Source organism: Amblyomma mixtum, chromosome 3 (genome assembly GCF_055824585.1).
Source record: "Amblyomma mixtum isolate Tamu chromosome 3, ASM5582458v1, whole genome shotgun sequence".
Lineage (NCBI taxonomy): Eukaryota > Metazoa > Arthropoda > Arachnida > Ixodida > Ixodidae > Amblyomma > Amblyomma mixtum.
In genome coordinates this window covers 349,973,511-349,996,339 of record NC_143014.1, presented here as the reverse complement: position 1 = coordinate 349,996,339, position 22,829 = coordinate 349,973,511, and the positions used below count along the sequence as shown (strand labels likewise).

General features: G+C 47.2%; 1 protein-coding gene and 1 pseudogene across 1 annotated transcript in view; one reads left to right on the top strand and one right to left on the bottom strand.

Moving 5' to 3' along the window:
* LOC149356329 (aurora kinase C-like) overlaps positions 1 to 22,829 on the bottom strand; it is a 73,644-nt gene that overhangs the window by 15,668 nt on the left and 35,147 nt on the right. The window lies entirely within an intron of this gene.
* On the top strand, positions 3,583 to 6,749 carry LOC149356330 (uncharacterized; annotated as a pseudogene).

Genomic DNA, 22,829 nt, shown 5'->3' with positions numbered 1-22,829 from the left:
TGCCGAAACCTGAGCGCAGCTGTGTATGCCTAAATTTGGCAGGGCAGGAACAATTGGGCCGCAGGGAGAGGCCCTTGCTAAGGAATCTGCAACCTCATTAAATGAAATCCTTTGTGCCCCGGTACTCAAAGCAACTGTACCGTATTTAGACGGAGTGCGATCAGGAGCTTGAAATGACGCGTAATCCCCGAGACTCAAGAGTATAAATTGATGTACCAGATGCGGTAGCGAAAAAGCTAAGGCGCATTGCAGGAAAGCCGCAGAGCATTTTAGGACTCCTAGCAGGCGAGAGTCACCGCATCATGCGTTCTTTCGCTGCTGGACGGCACGCAGCCTCTCGCCCACTTGCCTCCCGCAAGGCCTGCCTGGCGGCTTGCACGGCTTCAGAAGCCGACGCCCTAAGCCACATCCTTTGCAACAGAACGGCTGTTGCTGTCGTTAACTGGCGTACGCAAGCTTGTCTTTGAGATTAGCCTTTCTTTTTTCTTATGATATTCCGTAGACCAAAGGCATTGGAGCACTAGTCTATCGAGTACGTCAATTTTTGTCCTTCTCCCTGATAGCCCTATCCCCTGCGATATCGAATGACATTGAGTAATTTCATCTACAGTATTGTGAATGCCACGTTTAGTAATATTTCTAAAAATTACTGCACAAGGAGTCACTTTAAGCGTACGGCAATTTAAAGCTTATATATATGCAGTCAATTTCAGCGATATGTTTCCAAAATCGTACGAACCGCATTGTGCCCTCTGCGGTGAAGTGGCTGACTTATACCGTATGGTATGGGCATGCCACAAAAACCCAACTACACAAAGAATCAATGACCCAGCAACTGAGGACTGATAGGCGGCGCTGTCCAGCTCATTTCGAAGGCCAGCATTCGTTGGGGTGAACCGGGCAAGAATAGCGGCCAAAGCCAATGGGCTTCTGGAATGAAGGCCCATCGAACCATTTTAAGCTTTCACCGTTTTTCTCTCTCGCCCTCTAGCGACTAGCTACGACACAAAAGCCGCTTGCTCAGATCCTTGTTAATGCGTCACATAAAAACACCACCGATATGCGAGACGAAAATAGGCTGATTGCTTGAAGGAGGTCGAGTGATCTTGTTACGTCATCACAATATGCCCTGATTGGTCGAAAGAGGTCACGTCACCTCGTGACGTCATGACATATCCGGCGGGTTTTTGTTAGCAACCTGGTTTTTAGACAGCAGTCGTGATGAATAACAATCAAATTCGATGTATATAATTTCGGCACCGGACCACAATGGCGGATATGCGCTACTGCAGCTAGCAGTTCGAATATGACGGCTGATCGACCGACAATTCCAAAGAAACAAGGGGAAAACCTCAAATATCATGCTATCGAATTCCACTTCCATACCAAAAATTATTATATTGCGATCGCGGGAGCTAAATATAATAATACAGTTTAAATACGCACAAAAAGCATGAGATAAGTAAAGCAGAACACTAGCTTCATTCATTTCTAGGTAAGGAATTGTTGCTCAAGGGAAACATCAGGCACAACTCGGAACAGCCACAGGTTTGGGGGGCAGATGACTTTCTAGCATGGTATCTGTGATAGACACGTCACTGTGCTGCCATATCCAAGTAGGCTTTCCTGTGTGAAAGCTCGTCTCATTTGGCATTCAAGCTCTAATATATTACCCACAATCATCAACATTGTTCGCACGTAGTGAGTTATGAAATTATAAATCTTTCTTCTGCTGTGCTGTACATGAATGTCGCAAATACACATGACTTGCAAAATAGCGCCCAGCTTTCGCTAGCAGAAATAAACACTCACCTTGTGTAGCAGCATGCCCGTTTAAAAAACTAAGGCGGTTGAAGCGTCCCGATAGTTTATGCACCTTCATCACCCTCCTAATAGCTCCGTAAAACAATGGTTACGGTTTGGCTTATTGGGGTTTAACGTCCCGAAGCAACTCAGGCTATGATGGACGCCGCATTGAAGGAGTCCAGAAATTTCGACCACCCGGGGTTCTTTAATGTGCAGTGACATCGCACAGCACACGGGCCTCCAGAATTTCGCCTTCATCGAAATTCAGACGCCGCGACCGGAATCGAACCCGCGTCTTTGTTGTCAGCAGCCGAGCGCCGTTACGAATCATTAGGTAGCTTGTATAAGGGTAAAGTACCACCCGAACTTGGGGAGTCAGAAATCCTTCGCATCACCATCCCCTTTTCCGCTCTCGATGAGCCCCGTCGGCAAGACCTTATGCCGGATTCAGGCGGAAGCGGATTAGAGATAGCATGACGCAGAACACACAGAAATACGAAGTAAAAAAAAAAATCAGTTCATGAACATTGCTACAGGCTAAACAATATTAAGGCGACTTCTGCACCAAGACTTCGACCAAGTCCCCGCTTCAGTCAAGCAGCGAGAAGCACAAGTATCGGCTACAATGGAAAAAGAATGACAAAAAAGGCGGATTAGGATTAAATAACATGCACAGGTAACCGGACATGCAACTTTGCAGGATATACCGCAGTGTGAGCATACGTTTCCCTCAGCACAACTTCCCCACGACTGGAATAGATGAATCCACACGGAGCATGCTTTCACCGAGGGTATTCTTACGCTCTCAGGCTAAGGATAAAGCCCACTTCGCTGCAGCTGTCTTCCATGAAGCCGACATCGCAAAGAAAAATAATAATAAAGCAGTGCATGAATACATAGCCAAGGCATTGACAGAAAATGTGTGCAAGCTTTAAGGACGCTATGCAACTATAGTGCACTTACCATCCAAATGCAGCTTATTCCAACGATTCTAAGCTCTCGCCGCTGCTTCCGAGGATTCCAGAAGTGCGTTATAGCTCGACAGACGTGTCTGGGAGATTCAGGGCTCGTATTTTCAAGTTGTAGTGACGGCAGTCGAGCGGTCAGGAAAAGAGCAACACGACTTGCAAACGTAGCCCTTTATTTGGGCCGACTTGCGCCAGCGAAAGAACTGAACAGCACGACAGGGCGTAAGCAGAAAACGTGCTTGTCAGTTGTCGAACTACGAATGCCCGCCGCTCTCAGCATAGTTCAACTTAAAGCCGGCAAGGAAACTTCGAGGTAACCGGTCAAAATCAACTACAGCAATCTGGAAAAACGTAGATGCACTTCGTCATGGCTGTCATCAATCGAGATTAGTCGGGTAGCTTCACGCGTCAAGAACAAAAATGATAACGCTCCTTTCCTGCGGCCTTCAGCAGGAACAAACGAACACTGCAATGATACGTGGCAGTATGATCCGATCGCGCTGCAAGCGGAGGAGCTGCCTTTCACGGCAAACTGCACAGGCAGAAGCGCTGGAAGGGCGCAGGCAGCTGGTCGGAGTCGTTCTCCAGGCTATCCAGAAAACTCCAAGACGTCTCGCTGCTTCACTACTGCAACTCATTAGCAAAAAGAGCGCCTTCCGCGTCACCAGTGCTTGTCGGGAACTCCTCGGTATCATCGCGCCCGCCTTTGTCATGATGCGTGCAACCGTCAGAGAATTGTAGGCTCCGACGGCAGCGAGACACAGATTCTTCAACGCAGATTTTCTTTGGTCGCCACGGCGGACAGAGAATGGACCCGGACCCGGAGCTGATCACTGATGCGTCGCAAGAGTACATGCAAGGAACTGTGGAAGACACCCACGAACTAGACGGATTTGACTGCTCCTGGGAATAGTGCCGGCTTTTAGGCAGCGGCGTAGACGCCTGTGGTGTGTCCTGGAGCATCAGGTCGTCGACGCTGCTTACCCACTCGCTGCAATAACCGGGGTCCTCCATGGTGTCACCTGCGAATCAAGGAACCAGAATTGAGGCTTACAGAGACGCGCACCGCGGAAAATCTTTCACTGCTACTGTTAGTCAGCTATGAATGTGTACCGATAATACTTACTGAAGCACAGAACGAAAGCCTCTTAGCCAGGAGCGTAGTCCAACGAAGGCGTACGATAAATTTTCAGTGTGTAGCCACTCCAAAGCGTTCGCATCGACTGGGGACTTCTCTGCGAGACGCGGCCTTTTATAGACCGTTTACAGAGAGCAGTTTGCTTAGTTGACGCTCGCTGCGCCACCGCCGTCTCGACATAAGTGGCCTACAGGATCTCAGACGACCGCAGCTGGTGCCTACGGGCTGCTAACTTCGCCGCTGTATCCGCATCGCTTTGCGGCCAAAATGTGGAAAAGTAGAGGCAAAACATGTTCCGTGTTCGGTTGCAAGAACTGCTACGAAGATTTGAAGGCCAGGAACATATCTGTTTGCGAAACACACGGGCCTCAACATCACGAAGATTGTCCGCGATGCACAGATTTCCGATGCACAGATTTCCGCAAGGAGAGAAGAACAAGTTGATTCGACAGCATTAGATCGCTAACCTGCAGAGGAAAGAGTTCTACCCCGCCTCATCGGCTAGGGTGAGTACACAGGATAAAAGTGAAGCTCCAGTTGCTCGGGTCGTTTTTTCACGGTACCTGTAACGCCGGCAGCCGTCTGTGATCGCGCCCTCAAGCCGCTGTTGAAACGAATTTCTGTACATGGTCTGACAGGAGGTTTTGGTTTGCTAGTATCGTTTCAGTCACCTTGCATTCAATGTTAATCTGAGAGTAGGGTAGTACGACATAGAGCCTGCTGTTTTAATGGTAAATATAATGTCATCTAGGACCGAGCTAAACGGGCTGATGTCCATGTCCGCATTTAGTCGGTGCCTTTCGAGTCGGCTGTGCATTCGCGCTTGAAGCGTAAAACAGTTTCACTGTAAATACCTTATCTCTACCTTCTCGTTTTTAAATATATACGCGAACATGCCTTGCTGGCCGCATTTCATTTTCGCCACAACGGGGAGATGCGAGTGTTTGCGCACGTGAGATAGGATCCGACCTGAAGCTTTCCAGGCATTGTGTTGGCATTTTTTTTTTGTTAATGAATTTTGGCATCGCACAGCCTATGAATGCTGTTGAGCTATTCTTGAGTGGGTGCAAACGCCGGTTGAAAAATATTTCTTGTGCGCCCCGGTTTATAGAAAACAAAACTTCTCAAATATGCATTGAGAAAATATTATGGTGAAATATTTTTGAAGAGCACAAAGCAGAAGTGCAGCGCCTGGACAGTTGCATGAAATCAACATATTGCATGTTTAGTTAGAATGAACAAATTACATATTTCCTTGCATTTGTAGTCTTTGACGTAGTCCGCTTGCACTGGTTGTCAGAACTTAATGTGGCCTTCATACACATGTCTTGCAGGTATGCTCAGTTCATTTCATTGGTGGGCGTCCCACTAAAGACAATCCATACCCAACACTGCACCTTGGAACACCGGTGCGGCTTTTGGAGTTTGTTCTGAACTGCAGTTTATTTTTTTTTTGTATTTTCATACTGTGCATTTCTTTACACTGTTCACCACAAGGGAACAGGGCACGACGGGGGCACCACGTCACAAGGGACACAACGTCACAAGTTTGGAGCCAGAGGCGTGTTCAACAGCTCAATCTTTGTCATGCAAGGAAAGGGGCATGCAGCATTCATCAGGCGAGCAAGATGAAGAGAGTGCTGCAGCTTATGATCACCTGCCCATCAACATTGCAACAGAGGACCTGTCACATAGGTACAGTAAAGTGGTGTGAATTATCCTTTATGGGTTCCCATTTACGTGCTTTTATGCTAGTCTGTCGCAAAACATGCACGTTTGCTTTCACTAATCGTATGCACAGAGTAATCCTGTGGTATGGTACGGATATTGCTCCTTTAGCTGAGAGTGTGCTGCACTTAGCAGTGCTTTCTTCATTCCAAGTGAATTTTGCATCCTTCATGTCGCAAATAAGGTGGTTTTTGTGCCATACAGTGAATGAAGTAAACAAATATGCAGCGATCTCGTCAGCGGGGTAGCACGCCGTCTACCATATTTGTGCAAATATAGTTTGCCACGATTAGTGACATCATTTTTTTTACAATTTAAAGCGTAATATGCACCTTAGAAATAGAAATTAGACCCACAATTGTTCATAAGTTGCATAATTTTATTGTTGCTATTTCCATAATAACACCTCTACTAGTATTTTGCACTTGAAGATACATTTTTGGTAGTAGTGCTTCAGTTGAGTGGAGAAAAAAGAATAGCGTGTGAAAGAGTTGAGGATTTCAACAGCAGAATCTGTTTACGAATAAAGTTGCTGCTATCATTAGCAGTGTTTAACGGGCTACTGAGAACAACTCTGTATATTGTCGGCCAAGTGTTCGCTCATCATAATCTCTTTGTGATTAGAACACAGTACCTTATCGATAGAGGCCAATTTCAATTTTTCCTCAGTGTCCCTTTAAAGCTTTCAGTACTTCTGCAAGTCGCTACAGGAGTACGATGCAGCCCACATTTATACAGTCAGAACACTCAAGTTATTTCCCTTAGTGTGACCCTTGCACAGCATGGTCATTTTATCCTGTGTGCCTGTTATCTCATACCACCGTGCTAGATATTGTCTCACTTTCCTCCCCATCCTTCGTTGTGCAGGAGAGAAGGAACTCAGTATCTTGGTGATGGCTGCTTGGCCTGTGGCTGCAGATGCAAGATTGCCAAAACATATGAAAAAGCAACTCGAGTGGAGGAGCCAGCGGCTGTTCATGACCATGTGTATGACACCACTCGCAAGCAGACCCCAGTCACTGCAGACAGTGCTTGCTAGACTATCTTCAGTGCATACTCAACTCTTGCACCAAGTCTCTTCCCATTCTTTACAGGTCTGTCAAAAGTAGCATTTGACGAACTGGTTCATACTCTTTCCAATATTGTGAAGAGCCATTTCCCTATGCCCTTTGAAGGCCAAATCCTACTTACACTGATGCAGCTGCGTCTTGGCCTCTTGCTGAATGACCTCGCCTTACGTTTGGTGCATCCACGGCAGCCATTAGCAGGATTTTCTGCTTCATTGTAAAGAACTTGCAAAGTTTACCAGAGAGTACTTAGTGTTCTGGCTGCCAAGAGCATTAATATGGAGCACAGTGCCCAATGTTTTTGAGGAGAATTACTCCGTAACTTGCATTGTGGACTATTTCGAAATTTTCATTGACAGACCTGGGCAGCTGCACTCAAGAAATATGACTTAGTTCCTACAAATCGCACAATACGGCCAAAATTCTTCGTCATTGCACCAAGTGGGTTTATTAAGTTGATGTCAAAACCGTTAGTGGCCGTGCAAGCGATCGTTTCATCACTTTGGACAGTGGGTTTTTAGGCCACCTGACTCAAGGCGATGAAGTCCTCGCTGACCGTACCATTAACATAGGTGACCTGCTGCCACTATGTGTCAAAGGTTCACTCACATGCTTTTCCAAAGGCCGGCCGCAGATCTGTCGTTCAGAGGTAGTAGCTTCGCGTCGCCTGGCAAGACTTCAGATTTATGTTGAGCGATCAATTAGGCGTCTCAAATGCTTCAGGATTTTGAGGCAATTCCCTGCTAGTATATTCGCAAAGAAACCCCTAGAAAATGATGTACTTCGTGCCATCGCTGGGCTCTCCAACCTCCAACCAAATCTGATTAGAGATCATGGTGATGCATCAGAGCCTGGTGCTCAGGCACCGTCGCATCCAGGCAAGCATCAGGAAGTGGTAAACACACCTGAATGATGCATCGAGATTTATGTGGAGTAGCGACATCTTCTAGTCATCTCCTGCTTTTATGCACCTCCTATGTTCTCTGTTCACTGAGTAACGTCACTAATGTTCTCTGCAAGAGAAAGGCTCCTCAAACCTGCATTCAGTTAAATCTTCTGGGCCAGCTGTAGCCACCTTACCCCTGCAAACTTGCCAATCAGTTTCAACTGGGATATCATTAAATTGCATTTTTTCCCTTAATGAACCTACTCGAATCATATATATATCCATAGCTCGCATTGCTCTCAATTTAATTTCAAGCATTTTTATTAGCTTCAGAGTTTTTGCCTAATAGGTGAACACTTCCAAGATACAACGAATCAACTCCTCTAGTGCCGCCGCGATGGCTCAGCGGTTACGGTGCTCGGCTGCTGTCCCGAAACACGCGGGTTCGATCCCGGCCGCGGCGGCTAGAATTTCTTTGGAGGAGAAATTCTAGAGGCCCGTGTACTGTGCGATGTCAGTGCACGTTAAAGAACCCCAGGTGGTCGAAATTTCCGGAGCCCTCCACTACGGCGTCTCTCATAGCCTCAGTCGCTTTGGGACGTTAAACCCCATAAACCAACCAACCAACTCCTCTAGCATGGTGGTGTACTGGCAGGCTGCTGTTGGTGACCTGGAAATATCTGTCAATATATACATGCTATCCAGGTATTTTCCTAGCTATTTCACTAATGGCTCCGAGCTATCTTTGCCGCTACAAACAACTCACGTTCGAGCCTTCTTTCATGCCATCCGATTACCGAAGTGTTAGCCAGAAATTTCAAGTCCGCTAGCTCAGGTCCAGGAAGAGCAAACTGTAAAGCACTCCTTCTCCTTGAGGAACTGAAGTTGGAATCATTTGAAGAGCACGTTTGAGCTACAAAGATTGATGTTCTGAGCCTATTCCATTGTCTTGATGATGGTAAAGATATGTTCTTCCAGCTTGACACCTTCCCTGTTGAAATTTTGCTTTCCCTCTGACGGGCTATGTAGTCCATTCATTCCCTTCAGAAATTGTCTAATGCTTTTACATGTGCTTTTTCTGGACCGTGGTTATGCAATGCCTCATGATGCTTCAACTAAAGCAAGTGCTTTCTTACACTCAGTGTAGGCTGTGTAAAGGGGGGGGGGGGGGTGGCTACATTGTGTTATGCAATTGATGCAAATATTCACAGCTGTGGACCTGAATCAACTTGTCTTTCATGTAAAATACATTAAAATGAGCACAACCAGTATTTGTATTTTTGTGCCACTGGCAGTGGGTGTGTAAGATGATAGTTGAAGAAACAAGCATTATTGGCAAGGCATCAAGCCCAGACATCCGTAGCTGTATGTGCAGAATGGTACAGGTGGAATCGGTCAGTGCAGTTTATGAGTGGAGCAGCTCACTGTTTGAGGTTTGGTTTTCGGCTTTCTTAGGGGCACTTGCTTTGCAGCTGTGGTGTATAGTGTAGGTCTGACGTTTGTGTGCATTTCGAATTTTTAAAATGCAAAGCAAAGTTTTGTTGGGGAGTTTCTGCATTGGCTTGCCTGATCGAAACCTTTGCTAAAACCATATAGGAGATGTCTTACTTTGTCGTTCTTTGAATATTTATTGCCTGTACTCCCTGCATTTACTTTTGGGATGATGAAAAATGTTCAGTATCAGGTGAGGGTACGAGCCTGTTGGCTTTTGCTTTGTACCTGCATTTGTTTTATATGTTCAGAGACGTATGTGACGATTCTGATGTTGCATGCACAAATAAACCTGGTCAAATGTTCTTAACGACGAGACGATTTGTTGAATCTTGTTAGTTTATTGGAGTGAGAACCTGTTTATTGCTTGCTGTCAACAATTGCTGGCAGCAGGTGTGATAAATAGAAATCCTCGAGGTGTGCCACTTGCTTGCTTAAGAACTGCTTGTCATAGGGCACCTCGATAACATACAGGTCTGTTATGTAAGCAGTAGGACTCATTTTTTAATAAAATTTATTCATGAGAGTAGAAAAAACGATTATAATTTTTCAATGTAGCACCCTTCCACACCTACACGCTGCCGATAATGAGTTTTCCAGTTTTCGTACGCCTCCAGGAACGCCTGGACCAGAATTCTGTTTAGCTCCCTCGACAAGGGCATTTGAACCGCCTCTACTAATCCGTGATGTTTCCCCTTGAACGTCAATTTAAGTCTGTCGGGGCCAAGTCGGGGCGGTAGGGGGGCTGAGGCAGCGTTCCCGCCTTGTGCTGGGCAGAAACTCGGGGTCCTCATTAACATGATGAAGAAGATCCTGGCAGATCGCTTTCCAGTTGGCCTTTTGCTGCTCTGACAACACTCGCGCACACTTTCCTAATGGCTAAGTTTTCTGTCACGATCTCAAAAACTTGGGTCTGAGGAATGCTCAAGTCATCAGGAATCATTCTGATACTCATCCTACAATCGCTCTGGAGTAAAGTTTTCACTCGCTACACATTTTCGTTAGTCTTGCTGGTCGAAGGGCGTCCAGAGCGGTCGTAGTCTTGCACTCTTTCCTTACCTTCTCTGAGGAGCTTGCGCCACTGAAAAAAATACCTGGTCTACCCATGGCAGCGTCACCGTAGGCCTCCTTAATCATGTCGTCAGTCTCTTTGTCCGTTTTAGCAAGATTTACATAAAATTTGATCGCGTATCGCTGATTCAATAAACGCTCCATGATTTTGCATCACGAGACGTTTCGACAGGGGCTCACAGTTCAATCGACCTGCGCTCTTCAACGGCCGAGAGCCGACTGGCGATTTTTCCCAGTGTTTCCAATATCCCCCTCCAGCGGTCCTGCACGCGCAGACCGCCTCTCGTCCGCCCGTTCGCCCAGGAAAAAAACCAGTCCTACAACTACAGAACAGACCCTGTATGCCTCGTTGGGTGCCCAAATCACAAAGTCGAGCTGGCTTCTCTCGCAGCAAAACTGCTGCAACTGTACTTGTAGATAATATCTATTCTTCCCGGCCTTGCTCAGCATGAGTTTTTTGTCCTTCTCAATCACGTCATATTTGCCGCTCTTAAACAGGGCATCAAGGGTGCCACGCTTGAGTGCAGTCTATGGTGTCGGGCACTTTATTTCCAGCACTGTGTTCGAGTCTGGAATAATACGATCAGGGCTGGCACCAAGCCATGAAGTGGCAGGTCGGACGATAAGGGCACATTCCACAACGTCCGTGTTCTTTGCATCCTTGTACCAGGCACGGGCTTTTGCTTCTGAATCTCTTCCATACCTTCATGTAAAAATTACATTCATGTTCTAATGAATTAGTCTACCTCATCTTAAAGTAACTTCAACAGTGACTAGTATATTCCAATATACAATCCAAGCATTCACAATATAACAAAAACCAACCTCCAATTTCATGCTTTCAGGCTTGTAACTTAGTTTAGTTTAGTTTATGGGGTTTAACGTCCCAAAGCGACTGAGGCTATGAGAGACGCCGTAGTGAAGGGCTCCGGAAATTTCGACCACCTGGGGTTCTTTAACGTGCACTGACATCGCACAGTACACGGGCCTCTAGAATTTCTCCTCCAAAGAAATTCAGCCGCCGCGGCCGGGATCGAACCCGCGTCTTTCGGGTCAGCAGCAGAGCACCATAGCCACTGAGCCACCGCGGCGGCTACGCTTGTAACTTACATGCGATTTGCAATGAACAAGCAGTCAAGTTGTGCTCTGCTGTTGGAATGGAAATTTACATCACATTTTACAAGCAGACAGTAATACTTTCATTTTTTGCAGGCAAATCCGGCCTGCGAATTGCTACGTTGCATTATGCGGTAATAGAAAGTTCATACTGCAAATACGCAAAAGAGCTGCTGTACAACATAAAATCGTGGTGTCACAACCAATCTATTGTCAGCATCACATGTAAAACAGTGTTTAGCAATAGTTCTTGTACTATAAAACTTGCCATAGCATTTGTGAATCCAAAGTGTAAAAACTTCAGCGTGCCATGCAGAGCAACTGAGTCACCACACCAAAGGCTGCAGTCAATGAGATATTTGGCTCCTTACCGTGTGCTGGCATTACCATAGAAGCTTGGATGTATGTGCTTTGATACCCACTTCTCAGGGGCAGCTTTGATTGGAATGGTACGGGCCTCACTGGAAGTTATCGTTAGGGACCGTTCTTTGTGCCATGCTGCACTTGCTTTGCCAGTGTTGCAGCTTGCTCAAGAGACAGCACCACATTGGTCATTGGTATGCCTGACACAGTAGCTTCCAGTCGTGCTGCCCATGATCCTGCTGGAGAAATGTGCAGTACGGTAAGGGTCCGTTAATGTAAGGACATTTAGTGCATATTCGAAACAGGCTTATGGTGGCTAAAACCTGAAAATCACGCAGTCAGTATGCAATGTTGGACCTTGTATAGGTGCACTTTAAAATCAAAAGAAGTTGCAAAAAATCAAATCTGCTGCAGCATGACCAATAGCTGTTTCTCGGTGCACCTGGAACTTCGGAATTGCGTCCAGATGCTAAGTATATCCTCGTGAGATCATCGCACTAAAAACCGTCGCAACTTGAAGTGAACTGCTGCAGTTCATGCGCTATCATATTCAACAGCGCGTGGTGAACAGCTCAGACTGTATAAATGAGTATGAAGGTCTTGTGGATGCTATACCACATGTCCCAATGTCGAGATGCACGCTCTGCTGTAAAGCTCATTACTGGGTAAACATTACAGCCAGTATTTTGGGGTGGCTAAACCCAAAACAGTTTTCAACATAGCAAAAGCAAATATTTACACATGATGTCTTTATTCAAACTGACTGCATTTAAACAAACAAAATGTACACTTATGCAACAACGAAATCCAGAAGGGAATCTTACTTGCACTTAATGATAGCCTCTATGCCTACTCGACTCACTTTTTCGAGACAGTCATGCGCAACATCAGGAAATAATTTTCTGACATGCACGGCCGTCTTCACCGCCACCTGTATTTAATTTCCTGCGTGGCTTCAGAACACCGTGGAGCATGGTGTTCTGCAGCTAGGTGATGTCGAGAGGAGTGGAGGAGCATCTCCTTTTCCGATAAAAAACTGCCGCGCCTTTGTTCCTGTTTTTTTTTATGTGAAGAAACTGCCTCCATTGTTGCCGGGGTCACATTTTTCGCTGTTGCCGCGTTCCATGCACATGCTTTGTCAGTTGGTGACTGTCCGGTGAGCCCCTTGGATGTTGCCTCGACAACCTTCATAAGCAGGGCACAAATATGGCTGCACCACTCACTCAGCCCCGCTTTGCATGTGCAGCTGACTGTGGAAGGTTGTCCAAAATGTACTTGTGTTCGGTGCGTCCTGCTTGCTGTTTGCGATGACCTGATGTCTGCCTTGATGCAGCTCACACCATTTTTCTGCTGGTGCAGTGCCACATCAACATGGCCCCTGTCAAGCAGGTTGCTGCCTTCAGCAAATCCTCGGTAGTTGAGGGCAGCATTGCCATCTGTGTTGGGCATATCAATCTTGTAGTTGTAGACAGCTGAAATAAAGAATGATATCAGTACACTATGTCGTCATATGTGCTATTTCTGTAGTTGGTTAACTTTGTGGTAATAGAAAATTTGTCCCCATGCTGAAAGTTGGTTGCCAAGGAATCTAGTAAAGTTCTGCATAATACCCTTATGTTCTGAGCAAAGGTAGCTGCGAAACCAAAATAAAAGGAACTGCCTATTAAATGCGTCCTCAGCTCCAACCTTTTTAATCTAACAATACGAGTGCAGTAACATGCAATGAAGAATATTGTCGCTTTTGCTGATAATTTTACTTCGTATTTTACTAGCGGCTGCCAGTTATGGCTTACTGTCCACGCTGAATACTTGGCTCATCGTACGCAAGACGTACCGCATTACATCGGGAGATGCCACGCAACAGCTATAGGTTAAATGCAAAAGAGCTTTTCATAAACGCTAACTTGTTTGCAAACGAGCGCACGTTAAATCTCGCGCTCCTTGCGGGAGGCTTTAAAAAGCTGAAATTCGAAAATCCTTTCCGCAAGCAACCAAAGGTTCTACTTGATGCAAAGTCTAACAGCAGGAGCTAATACCAGCCGTTCATCCATCGTAAACACATGCCGCGAGTCGCAGCATGATTGCCGCGGCCGATCAGACACAAACAATTAGTTCTCAATATCGGTCAGCGACTGGTACGAAGGTGTTGGGGATTTTTTGTAGAATGAGGTAGTTACGAGCCAGCTGCAAAGAAAGTACATGTTTGTAGAGTGCAACTAACTTGTGCTGCAACGAAATCTAGGAAGTTCTCACTTCAAACGCATGCACGAAAACAGTCATAAGCACACCAGGACAGAAATGCCAGCAGTAATTTTTAAGTTAGAAAAGCGAGAAAGGACATTCAGCGAGCACACCGCCGTCACCAAACAACGCTATGTGGCATGAAGGCCCACACGAAAACAAAAGAAAAGAGGCCTAAAATGCACAAATAATAGCGCACATACACGGCTGCTGAAGCTTGGCCAAAGCTTGGTGTCATCCACCCATCCTGCATCCATTTTGCGAGGAAAATAAATATTCTCGCTGCAGAACGTCCTTGCAGCTGAAACTTCCTCGCAGGCAGGCCGCGGAGTCAGAAGGCCAGCGTTGGAAGAGTGGTCACGTGGCCTAATATGGCGGCGCCGATAGTTCCGCGCTGTAAAGCGTCTATACCTCTCCCTCTCTCCTCCCCATTCCCTGCTTACCCTCGCTCTCCTTCTGCGCTCAGACTTGTGGAACGCAAGGGAGCTCCACACGAGGGGGCACCACTAACGTCGGCCCATCAAGGCACCAAGAGCAGAACGAACTTGCAGCGCCAAATTGATAACCTGTTTATTTTATTTTATTTTATGATTTGTTCTCTGCAGACTTGTTTCCAGAATTTAGGTCATTGCTCTAGCGGTCAGGTCATTAGGACCTGCAGCAACAGGATTTTCAGGGATACGGAAACTGTTTCTGCGTTTTTAATTTAGAGTTGGTAAGAGGTATAAAAATTCGCTGTCAAAACATCGCGAATTTTTTCCTTGTCGGACTAAGCGTTTACTATAGCACGACCGCTCGATTTTCTGTAGCAGCTACCCGCCGAATGCGCCCCGCCACCGGTGATGGCGAAAGGTCCAGTTTGTGCCACCGCGGCGGCCACGGCGCTGGCTATCGGTGACGAAGTTGAAGCGCTTGTCGGGGTAGCGGCTGGATATTTAGCCCAATTATCGGCTGTGAATTCGCAATATACCCTGCCATACCATACATCGTTTGTTCTAGTCCACGAAATGTCTACTTGAAACGTGCCAAATCGTTGACAGTGATTAACATTGTTGGTGTGGTACACTGAAAGCACATTTCTACGAGGAACCCGCTGGCTTGCGTGGGTCGCCCTGTGTCCAGCGATTTTGCAAATAAAAAGCGTTTTGTAACAATTTCGGTTAGAAAGCAAGCCGATCATGTCATACATTTGTAAGTGGAAAAAATAAAAAATGAACACGAATACGCTCACGGTTGGTATTCGCATGGGCAGCTAATTTTTACAGCACAAGAAGCAGGGGGTGCGCTTACAGGAGACCTTATCGCAGGGACATTCTTTCGTCCTTGATGACAACCTACAACAGCACAGTTCAAGTCCGGCTCAAGAGGTGAAATGCGGGCCGGTTGGTACAATGTAAATTGAAAACGTTTGAAAGTACAATGTACCAACTCCAGTCGTTGTGGCGTGAACTCTCCTTCTCTTATCCCTTGTCTTTTGTTACTGGTTATTCTTAGTTTACAAGCCCGGCTCTTCGGAAGAGTGGTGCCCGGGAACATGGAATATTACCACAAATTAGATGAAATTCTTTTAAGATACCGTTTACCCAAAATACGTGGCCATTAAAGAATTAGACATAGGCAAGATGCAGAAAGATGGTAACTACAGTCGGATACAACAAAAAAACGAACAGTGCCCCTTAAAAGAGACCCCCAGAAAACGGCACCGACTGATCTTCATGAAATCGCAGTTAAAGCGAATGAGCCGTGGTTAATCCCCTATCAACTCCCACCCCCTCGGATGTCACGCTGTAAGTTCATGGGTATTAATTACAAAATACGAAAACCGGTAGATGCGATCGGCTTAACATACTCCGAGGGGCATATGCTGCATCATTCACGAGTTATCATTTGTACGGGGCTTCGTTTTCGTGAGGATATTTCCGGCGAAAATGCACCGTTTTTTTTTAGAATAGCTCCCCCCGCTTCTCCCGGTTCGATCCAGGAACGCGTGCGGTAGATTCTGTTGAATTCTTCTTTCATTTGTGTAGCTTCATTTCGTTTGCCTTTACTTTCCGTAATTTTTTTAGAAACGAACGACGAGATGAAAACGCTTACGGGGATAATGCTCTGTTCTGTGCATGTGGTCTAGAGGAGTTTACCAAGAAAATGTGCCTTCAGTTCCGAGAAAGATGTGGATTCCAAAATCATCTTCTTAAAAAGGGCGCCAACCATCACCATGCTTTTCTTTTTGTGTACTGCTGAGTTCAAGCGAAGATGGGTGCATCAGGGGTGTGGCACCGTGTATGTGGAGTCACGTTTAGGCCCTGCTGCGCTAGGAAGGTTGGTGACTGCCACACTCAGCGAAATTGAGCGCTCGGAAAAAATGCCGGTGATGAACTAAAAATGCAGCCATGAGTAGAGATTATTAGGACACTCGGATTACTTCAGCAGGGGTAGGCGCTTAGATGCTAGCCTGTTCGTGCTTAGCCAATGCACAGAAACAGCTTAAGCGGAGAAGGGACCTCCCAACATAAGCGGTGCATACGACAAAGTGAACAGGGAGCTACTGTGGAACATATTAAAAAATGAAGGTATCGGTCATGAGGTAACTGATTTTCAACAGGAAATATACGGAGATAACGCAGTTGAAATTACATGGGAAGGGGCAAAAAGTACGACAACTGTCGAGGTACTCAAAGGATTAAGGCAAGCTTGTAATCTATCACCGCTGCTGTTCATGTTTTCTATTGTAAACATGGAAAGAAGGCTACAAGGAAGTAATCCACGTTATAATGTGCCGTGCATTTTAGGCGGAAAGGTCGCTGAGCAACGGCTCCCGTGTTTAAAGTATGCGGACAATATCGTACTGTGAGCTGATAGCCAGCAAGATTTGCAAATTCTAATTAATTGTTGTGGAGACGAAGCAGACGCTCTAGGTTTCACTTTCAGCGTAGCTAAGGGAGGTGTGATGATTTTCAACAATGCAATTTATAAGGTGCTTACAATACAAGGCAATGAAATATCCAGAGTGGTCGAGCGGTGTGGGTAAGAGAAGGGTAGCTGCACACAGAAAGCACGAACAGTCTCTGAGGGCGAACGGGTGAAAAGGCACCGGGACGATGAAACATGCGGCAGTATGGGGGACAACAATTATGAAGTACTCAGAGGTACTTGGAAAGGAATAATGGTGCCGGGGCACACTGTTGGCAATCCAGTTCTGTGCTTAAGGGAGAAGATCACTCGAGATTAGAAGTAAATCAGAGAGCTGTTGGAAGATCAGCACTAGGTGCCCAGGGTAAAACCACAAATGAGGCAGTACAGGGGGATATGGGCTGAGCATCGCTCGAGCACGGGAAGATGAACGAAAAATACTATGTGAAGAATGCAAGAGGAAATTGAATGATAACAGATGGCAGTTAAGGTGCTTAAATTCTTGTAGAGAAATAGCGTTCAGTCACAATGGCGGAAAAAAAATTAGCAAAATAAGTTAACCATAGATCATATAAAAAAAATTTTAAAAGTACAAGCAATACCCCCATAACAGGGCATTTCTCCCAGCAAGCAACGTTTTTCTAGGACTCACTTATAGCATTTGATAAACACATGTAAAGGCAGTGGTGTTTCATTCGGAAAATTGTACCTTTTTAAAAGAATTGTAGGAGTAAAATAAGCGAAAAACTTGTCGGCGATTTGACATTGCTAAGCATCAAATATTGTTCGAAAATGCAGTTTTTTTTTCTGGAGCACACCACACCGCGTACAAGATACCAAAGCGCGATTGAGGTGTCCACAGACCCAAGGAGCCAGTTATAGGCGTTTTCGTTTTTTCATCCTCAATGTCAATTTACCGAATGCACGCCACCGGTCTACGCTCCACAGCTGCGTTTCTGCAGCAATCTTGTCAATGCCAACGTGTATTGCTCTATGCACCATGCTTCTGCCACACTTTTCTCCACGCCAACGCATGCAATGCACATCTCTGTCACTACCGCCACCTAGCTAAAAGCGCGAATATTCGTATTATATTAATATTAGTTGCTGAAGAAGACGATGTGTTGCAGTTGAACAGAAGGCGTGACCGGCATAGTGTACTCGTACAGGGGCCAATGAAGCTGATGTGTTTGCACTGGCGCGAGTTCTAGTTCCAGTTGCGGCAATATTTATTTTAATAATGTATTGTAGCGATAGCTGCACTATTCTAGTCAGAGGCGCATTTCGGGCGGTCGTCGCAGGCCAGTACTGCGCATGCGCCATAACCATGACAACTGGTTGCCATGGTTGTTAGGCGTCGATTATGTAGAGCTCGGCGCCCAACGCGCCTTTTGCTATGTATATCCTGGCCTAGCTGAGCGAAGGGACAGCAAATTTTTTATAGTTTGGCCAATGTCACCCTTCAGGGCAAGCTTCACCCAAAGTGGTCAGGTGGTTTCACTTCGTGAACTATTACTTTCGCACTAAAAGGCATCTTTTCATTGTACAGCAGCGCAAAACTACCAACATAAAAAGGACACAGGAAGGGAAGACGGCACACAGACGTGCCTTGCCTCTCTGTCCTCTGTGTAGTTTTGCGCTGTTTGTCATCCTATATAAACAACCAACTAGCTCCAACTAGGTTAATCCTTCTCCTTTGGGTTTCAGGGAACATTACGAAGCAAAATATTTCACCTTTTTCTGAAGAATTCTGTACTTATGCCTCACTACAGGCTCAACGGCACCCTGTGCGATGGACGGAGCATCACCGCAACAGCAACGAGCTCCTCAATAATCGCCTCCTGCTTATGTGCAGCTCGCTCTGTGCGTTACGAGATAATTCAGGAAAAGGTGACGCCAAAGGAAAGAAATGCAGAGCGTCAGTAAATTCCACCGGTTCTCTTTCCTTCCACCAGAGGTGCCCCGCCATAGGCGGTTGGTTTAACTTGAAGACTGAAGCGTTCCTTCGCACCAGGGGTGCCCCGTCAGAGACGGTCTTGTGAGGAGTTGAGATGCAGGGGTAAGGCGAATACTTGAAGTTTATGTACAACTATTTACATTGCATACAAGTTCAGGCACTAGAGACAAATTAAAGGGCAAAGAGATACACAACAACAAAAAGCAACAACAAAAGATACCAAGCAACAAAAAGACGGAACTGGCTAACACTAGGGGAGGCCCCTACTCGGCATAGCCGAAGATGCATAGCATCTCACCTTAGCCCAGAACCCTTTATCTGGCGCCGGAGCCCGGTTTTAAAGCCCTAAAGGCCCGGCCCACATTTGGTGGCTTCCAATCATGTTACAATGTTCACATGATTGGTTTATCGAGAGCCTGGCCAGGCCTCCAACTACTGTAGGGTAAGTCACCCTCTCCACCACAAAATAGAAATAAAAACAAACACGAATACACATTCGTGCCAGCACGTGCGCGAATCGGTACCGCGGGGCGGGGGGACACCCGTATTTCCGGGCGCATTCACGAGCGGCCGCGTTCCGAGAAAGGAGACGCTTCGCTTTGAGCGCCCCCAGCCGCGTTCCGATGACCCCGCGTACACTACCGATCCCTTACACGCCCTTCCCAAGATTCTACAAAGGGCCCAAATGGCACTTTTAGAATTATAACAAAGAAGGGATCGGTGTCGGTTACGAAACCACACTGTGGGTGACATACCGCAGCTACACAAGCACTGGCACCAACAAAACCAAAAGCAAAACAATGCACACGGGCACCAATACAACATTACGCAAAATGCTTAGGGGCACCAAGCAAACATAAGCAAAATGCACACTCAAATACACAAGTGGCACGCCTGCCGTGCGCCGTAATACGGCGTCCAAATTGGTGGGTTGCACCCAATTCATCACCTCCAAATACACACTCGTCCTCGCGAATGGGCACACATGCACACAGACACTCGCAACCGGAGCGTTCATTAGCACTCATATTGGGTCCGTAAGCGGCCACGTGAGCCTCCTTAGTCGCACCGGGCGTCCCTGTGTGCGTTCGAGCCAACAGTTGTCTTGATCGACACGATTAATGCCTAATGGCCGCTTCGCTCATTAGACTGGTGCCGCAGCGGGGCGATAACTAAAAAGTTGCTGCCCTCCAGGATCGAAAACGTTGTGGTACTCGATGGGTCCAAATTCCTTATCACGCAACGCCCTTGAGGGCACGCTCTCTTTGGCGCGCCAATACGAGACGCATGCTGCGTAAGGAGCATAGCCCCTGTCCAGTCTAATCATATTAGTGCGGCCGCTTTTGCCACACGGCATTTGGCGTACTGCAGCACGGAACGTACTGCTCCACGCGCTGACTTTCAACGTGAAGGCCAGGCACCTGCCTCAAGCTACTCTGCCTCGCTTGGAGCCATTTGTCCCGTTCCTGCACGGGCAAACCTTGAAATTGCCTCTCCCTGCTTGATCGGCGCTTGCTGATTTCGTGGCGTCGCTTAACTCTGAGGCTGCATGAGATCCCTCGCAGTCACTTGACCCAAATTTGCCTTGTGGCAAGTCGCAACTCATTTCCGGGCCCTCAAATGACCTGGCCAGACACACATCGTGTGCGTTCGACAATTGCGCGGCGCTCTGCCCGGTCGGCCCAGCAGGCCCACCTCCGTTCTCTGGCTCGGATGGAACGCTCCTGCCATCACTAACGCTACGAGGCACTTCCTGCCACCTGCCCGACACCGTCTGCCGTTGCGGCAACGTTAGACTTCCTCCTGACACTAGCTCTGTGTCTGAGGTCACACTCTCATTCATAGAGCCTGCAGGAATTATATCGCTGCCTTGATTGCTATCGGACAGCTTGGTCTCGATTGACCCCGGAACATCGGAATTTGGTTTTTCCTCTTCGTTGCTAGCCACTCGCGGTGGCGGAGGAGCTGTGACATTACCGCGCCCTTGAGGATTCTCGTTTGCGCTCTCTGCGGCCTTTCCTATAAAGAGGCGTCCGCGCATATCGGCTGATTGCCTACAGCGACCTGACTGCTCGTTCCTCCACCTGTGCTTGAGAAGCATAAGCCTTTATCTTCCAGCACAGGCGGCCTCACCTCTCGGTACTCAGAGCAGTTCTCCCTGGATGAGTCACTGGCTCTTCTAATCTCCTTGATCTTAGAGATCTCGAGCTCTACCTGCTGGCGTCTTGCTTCTACTACCTTCAAGACATACTTAATATCCTGAGGTTCTTCCTCGCGAAGCAGCGCATTTCCGCCATTTACTTTCGCAAGTTGAGCCTGAAGGTCCGCTAAGCGCGCCTTCGCTAATTCGACCTGGTACCTCACATCGAGTGAGGGTCGGCATGGATAACTGTCCATACCGCCGTCTGTACCCCTCAACTATCCTACCGGCACGAACACATGCACAGGGACGTGAACAATGCGACGAAGGAAACTCAGTTTCGATGCGTCGATCCGCATTGCCAGCTCCTTGGCGTCGGAGTCCACCGCCACTTTCACCGGACGCTGCGATGAGCTGTCGCACGCCGCTGGTCCTGTGCAAGTTGTCGTCACTTGCTGTGACCCGCAGGTGACCGCCGAGTTGTCGACGCGCTGCTTTCCTTGACCGGACGCAGTCTCGCGTCGCTGGACTACTGCCGTGGTCCTTGCCGCTGTCTCTCCCTGCAGGACCGTTCTCGAACGCTGACCTGTTGCCTTGTCGTCGCCTTTTTCCCTGCCTTCAGTCTTCTTCCTGCGCCGTCTTCCGATGGCCGCAGGATCCTCGTCGACTGCGTCAGTAAATTTCACAGGTTCTCTTTCCTTGCACCAGAGGTGCCCCGCCATAGGCGCTTGGTTTAACTTGAAGACTGAAGCGTTCCTTCGCACCAGGGGTGCCCCGTCAGAGACGGTCTTGTGAGGAGTTGAGATGCAGGGGTAAGGCGAATACTTGAAGTTTATGTACAGCTATTTACATTGCAAACAAGTTCAGGCACTAGAGACAAATTAAAGGGCAAAGAGATACACAACAACAAAAAGCAACAAAAAGACCAAGCAACAACAAAAGATACCAAGCAACAAAACGACGGAACTGGCTAACACTAGGGGAGGCCCCTACTCGGCATAGCCGAAGATGCATAGCATCTCACCTTAGCCCAGAACCCTTCATCTGGCGCCGGAGCCCGGTTTTAAAGCCGTTAAGGCCCGGCCCACATTTGGTGGCTTCCAATCATGTTACAATGTTCACATGATTGGTTTATCGAGAGCCTGGCCAGCCCTCCAACTACTGTAGGGTAAGTCACCCGCTCCACCACAAAATAGAAATAAAAAAAAACACGAATACACATTCGTGCCAGCACGTGCGCGAATCGGTACCGCGGGGCGGGGGGACACCCGTATTTCCGGGCGCATTCGCGAGCGGCCGCGTTCCTAGAAAGGAGACGCTTCGCTTTGAGCGCCCCCAGCCGCGTTCCGATGACCACGCGTACACTGCCGACCCCTTACAGCGTCCTTTTTATTTTGCGTGTGTGTCTGTATGAAGCAGAAGCACTGATGAAAATATAGACAGAGAAAAGGTTTTTTGATATGGACGGATGGCTTGACTGAAGCTGTGAAAATTAAAAGGGAGATTAAACAGGTGAGCGATGCAAACTTAAAAGAGTTCCATATTAGCGGGTCTGCACAAGTGCAAAGCATGTAAAAAAATGGCTTTCACATGAGATCAGAAGTGCCATGATTCTGGAACTTGCAAATTTTGCCCAGTGTATATCGAGCAGGTGACGATCCGCTCATTAGATAAGCACGCAACCTTTCAAACGTTCTACCAAAATGGGTCCTACAATTACGTCAGTGCAAGCCAGCCATGGAGAATTACGGATTGCGTACTGCGCATGCCAGGTACCAGTTGCGGCGCCAGGTGAAAAGCACACCGCCAATCCGGTATACATCTAAGAGAGTAGCTTTCTACTAAATTAAAATTATCCATTGTCTCAGTAGGTAAAAATGGCTGAATATATGCGCCTATAAATAATGAAGGATGAGGACTAAGCACTCAAGCGGTGCCAAAGGCTGC